The 5,059-nt window shown below is 54.9% G+C and overlaps 1 long non-coding RNA gene across 1 annotated transcript; it reads right to left on the reverse strand.

Annotated features, from left to right (window-relative positions):
* Positions 1-417: 417 nt before the first annotated feature.
* Positions 418-3,741, reverse strand: LOC131383356 (uncharacterized). Its single transcript, XR_009213351.1, has 3 exons — positions 3,219-3,741; positions 2,274-2,427; positions 418-870 (listed from the first exon to the last, which is right to left on the reverse strand). It is a non-coding gene; the product is annotated as an uncharacterized LOC131383356 (long non-coding RNA).
* Positions 3,742-5,059: the final 1,318 nt, after the last annotated feature.

The raw sequence follows: 5,059 nt of genomic DNA on the forward strand, positions 1-5,059 counted from the left end.
TGGCCTGAACCTGGGAGGCGGAGTTTGCAGTGAGCCAAGATTGTGCCACTGCACTCCAGCCTGGGCAACAGAGTGAGATTCCATCTCAAAAAAAAAAAAAAAAACTTCCTTATCCTTTGTTCTGAAACTCAACTTTCTTGTTCTCCCTTGCCCCTAGTTACCGTAAACAGCCTACCACTTCCCATCAGCTCTAATCAATAACTCACATCTGTTCCCTTGGTTACCTGCACCCATTGTTCCCCCGAAACTGCACATCTCACACAATTCACCTCCGTACCTCACGTCCCCCTCCCCTGCTATATTTAGGAAAATATGTACAAGTAGCCAATCGGGTCAGCTCAGATTGTGCAGTCTGACCCCAGCCCATGGGGGAGTGGCACAGAGATAGGGACTGCTTTAAGGATAAAAACCCCCTGGTCTCCTTTGTTCTGTGTGCACTTGCGATCTTGATTGACACCAGTGACACCCTTCTGCGGAAGTAAATTGCCTTGCTGAGAGCATTAAACTTTTGCCTGAGTGCTGTTTTTACTCGTGGCACCAAGCATTTATTCCTGGAGTATTTTATATCCAACATGTGGAATTGGTGAGATGGGATTCAAGCCCGAGGTGTGTCTGCAGAGCATTGGAAGTACAGCTCTGGGTCCCTGAGGCTGCCCAGCAGAGCAGGCTTGGGGACCCACAGCGGGAGTGGATGCCTACTGTGACTCTCAGCAAGGCTGGTGGGACTGTCATTGACTAAGCTTATTTGCTCATCCAATCTTGGGGATCCTGAGCTCCCTACAGGGCAAGATTGGTGGGTTCACACTGCCTCCGAAGGTTTCCTCAGCAACTTCAAAGAAGACTCTGCTCCTTACTTGCCAGCACCTATTACTAAAGAACGGGGGGCAGAGAGAATGGGGTAGTTATGGTGACAGGGGTAAGGAGAAGGCAAAGAGTTTTCCATTTTCAGTGATGGTAGTGGTGGCAGACACATGGCTCAGGGCACCATCTCTTCCTCCTGTCTGTCCCCTGCTTCCTCTGCCCTGCCACCTCTCCCTTCCTCCCCACCCAGCTCGCTGCAGTCCTCTCCTCCACCTTTCCAAGGTAGATGCAGCTTGCTGCTCTCCCGATGCCCCCACTAAGGCTGTGGCTTCTGGTCCCCGCTGACTTCTTAGACTTTATTTCCCTGGCCCCCTCCCCCACCTCCTTTCTGTTTGTCCCAGCCCCACCCCCAACTCCCTCTCCCCCAGTTCTTCCTTTGCCATTCCTAATCCCCCCATCCTGATTTCTCTTCTAGGTTTTCTCTGAATTATCTTTTTATACACTTGCTAGTATCTGTTCCCTTTTCCCCCAGACCTCCTCCTGTGCAACATGGAATGATGAACATCTACAAACAGGAATCTCACTCCTGGCCTAGCCAGGACTCGGGTTTTGTGAAGGGGTGTCAGGCAGTAGAAAAAGCAAACCTCACTAAACCAACACCCAGTCTAGAGACTGATCTAAGTGCCACTCAAAACACGTTTCCTCCCTTTACTTTCCTATATCCCGAGAATTCTTCCTGAAAAAGGTGGCCCCTGAGAGCCATCTAGAAGCATCACGGGGTGGAAGGGCAAGGGTCCTGAGAGCTGGCCTTGCTGTCCCTTCTTCCCAGTTTTCTTGAAGAAGCAGAGCTCCAGAGAAGAGGTAGGGCCCGTGGGGCGTTTGAGTTACACTCCAAGTCTAATTCCCAGTCCAGCAATCCTGCCCCCAGAGGCTCCCTTCATCTGTCCACTTGGCCAAGGAAGGGGCGGGTCGCTCCACACCCCCTGCCTGGCTGCAGAAGACAACCATCAGAAGGGTGTCCATGTAGCCGGGGCCCCAGAACCATGTCTGCACGGAAAGGGCCCAAGGAGCTGGAGCCCTTTAGCCTCAAGAAGAGTGTGAGGGACCCAGCATCCTCCTGAAACCTAAACCAAATTCTGGACTGAGCCATTTTCACCATCTGTGCCCTAGAAGATTGTGAAGGCCTTGAAATGGGTCTTCCTGCTTCTTCATCTTCTGAGTCTCAAGCCTTTCTCAGACTCCGTGGGTCCCACCCTGCTGGGCACTGCTCTTCCCTCCCTTAGAAAACTATCACAGGCCCTGACCATCCCTTTTGCCAATCAAGTGAATGTCACCTCCTCAGGGAAGCCCTCCCTGAGCACCCTATCTGCAGTAGGGTCACCTGCATCTCCCACCCTCACTTTTCCTGGTGTTTGTTTCCTATCGCCTATCTCTATGAAGAGTTTTCTGCACTGATAGTCTCTCTCACCCACCCGAGGGCCAGCGTGTCTGTCTTCTCTGTCCATGCACACGGGAGATGGTCAATGTTCACTTGTTGGCATCAATGTTCACTTGTTGGCATCAATGAAACAGGAAGTCCCCTGCGGGCTGGGATTGGGAGCCCTTCACCCCAGGTGAGGAAGGAGCCTTGAGGAAGGGGAGAGGACCCGAGTTAGTGCCCTCTCCCTACCCCGAGGGTCAGCCCCCGGCAGGGCTGGTCACTGCACCTTGGGACATTGTGGGCAGCAAGCCACCCAGGTGCCAAGGCAAGAGACCAAGGGCACAAGCTGTTCCAGTATAATAAAATATATAGAATAAGAATAGTTATACTAGAAATAGATTATAGATATGATTATATATGAATATCATTAATCATTAGTTTGTAACATTACTCTTTATCCCAATATTATAATCTTTGTTCTACAATTATAACCTAGGAAAAACCAGGCCATACAGAGATAGGAGCTGAAGGGACACAGTGAGAAGTGACCAGAAGGCAAATGTGAGCCCTCTGTTACGCCCGGCCAGGACCACTAGAGGGCTCCCTGGTCTAGCGGTAACGCCAACGCTTGTGGAAGCGCTGACTTCCACAATTCTGCAGGAGGACTTCCACTCCTTGTGGAAGGCCTGACATCAGTCAGTCCCGCCCGCAGCCATCCGGAGGCCTAACCATCTCCCTGTGATGCTGTGCTTCAGCGGTCACGCTCCTGGTCCGCTTTCATGTTCCACTCTGTACACCTGGCTCCGCCTTTTAGATAGCAGTAGCAGAATTAGTGAAAGTACTAAAAGTCTTTGAAATGCATAGAAGAAATAATGGCATAAGCTGTCCCCTCTCTCTCTCTCTGCCTCGGCTGCCAAACAGGGAAGGGCCCCCATGTCCGGTGGACACGTGACTCACATGACCTTATCAATCACTGGAGATGACTCACACTCCTTACCCTGCCCCTTTTGCCTTGTATCCAATAAATAACAGTGCAGCCAGGCATTCGGGGCCACAACGGGTCTCCGCATCTAGGTGGTAGTGGTTCCCCGGGCCCAGCTGTTTTTTTCTTCTGTCTCTTTGTCCTGTATCTTTATTTCTACAATCTCTCGTCTCCGCAAACGAGGAGGAAAACCCACAGATCCAGTAGGGCTGGACCCTACACGACGCCTCTCCCCCTGTGCCCTTGACGGGTGGCCCGCAGGGGACGCGACCGCGCTCGGTCCGCTGTGGTCCTGGAGCAGCCACGTCCTGGCGGGCGGCACTTAGGAAGGACAAACTCCAAAACCCAGGGCTCCAAAGGACCAGTGCATGGGAAGGTCGGGAGGCTCAGGGGAGTGACCCCGTGTCTGGGCCAGCGCTTTGAGGCCCCTGTGGACCCAATGGAGAGGGCCCGGGTGAGGCCTCTGGAGGCGCTGAACGGGGCCAGGAGCCGCGGGACCCACAGAGGGCGCCGGTCCCTGTGGGCGCAGCAGCTCCTGGAGGGAGGTGGCCCCGGCCGCCCTCAGAAATCAGGCTCAGCCGGGGGGTCCCTAGCTCGGCCTCCCAGACCGGGCTCTCTGCCCAGGCTGGGCGGGGCTGATGGCCGTTGGAAGCCCCTCCCCCCGCCGCTCACCGCCTTCTGGCCCCGCCCCCGTCTCCATGGAGACCCGACGCCGCCGTACCGCCTGTTAGCTGCTGCTCTGGAGCCTGGGGGCTTGACCAGGCTGTCCCCCGACTCAAGACACCGGGTTGCCGGTCCACACCTCCACTCCCGGGCCACTCCCCCGCGGGGCGGGCAGTAGGGCAGTGAGGGGTGGGAATCTTGTAATCAGAGAAGGGAACTGCCCCCAGGCCCAGAGAGTTTGCAGCCTGGGGTACTGTCAGCAACAGACCAGGACTCCCGCAGCTGGGCCCTCCCCTAGAGTGTTCCTGCAGCAGGGCTCTCCTCCCAAGGGGCTGTGAATGTTTCCCCGGGGTGGGGCTGAAGCCAGAACCCAGAGGTTTGCCCCTGGGGCACGGATTCCCCAGGTCATTCGCCTCCCACGGGCTGCAGTGAAGGAGGCTCTGAGGGGAGGATGGTCGGCTTTTCCCCTGCAAGGATATGAGCCCCAGGGAAGGCATTTCTGCTCTGGGGACTGCCTCCCTCCCCTATATCAGAGCCAGCCCTCAAAAGCTTGGCCAAGCTGACCACTGTCTGTGGTCTCTGCCAGAGAGGCTGAAAGAAAATCCAGCCCCACCTGTGGCCCCTTCCCACCTCAGGCTATATGACAGTATGACACCCCACCTATTTTTTTTCGTTTCCACTGGAAACATTAGTAAAACAATTTTTCACCCTCTACCCCAGGGAGCGACCCCCCACTAAACCAGCTGACTTGTGACCCCTGGGTCAATTTTGGCCAGAAGATGCTGCTGACACCATACAGAGAGCCTGGGCACCTGGGCCCCCTACAAGCCTCATCATAGTGTCAATGGGATTTCAGGCCCCATACATCTCCGAATCAGTATTTCCCCCATACAAAAATACACATGTAATTATCCCATGGCCACGTACCTAATCCTGGGGTACAGGAAAAGTGCAGAGGAAGAAGGGCTCCGTCATTGGAGCACAGTCTCTTCCTCCTGGGGGTCCCATCTGTTCTTCCCCATCTGACAAAGTCCACCTTCCCCGTGGAACCAAAGAGGGCTCAAAGGGAGCCGGCTGTTCACACTTTTAAATTTTCAGCTGCCTGAAGAGGGCCAGAAGTCAGGGCAGAAGACCACCATTCCTTCCCCAGAACTCTTCCTGGGCCTGGGGGTGCCAGTGCCCCGCCATGGACA

This window comes from Hylobates moloch, unplaced genomic scaffold, assembly GCF_009828535.3.
Source record: "Hylobates moloch isolate HMO894 unplaced genomic scaffold, HMol_V3 SCAFFOLD_4, whole genome shotgun sequence".
NCBI classification, from domain to species: Eukaryota; Metazoa; Chordata; class Mammalia; order Primates; family Hylobatidae; genus Hylobates; species Hylobates moloch.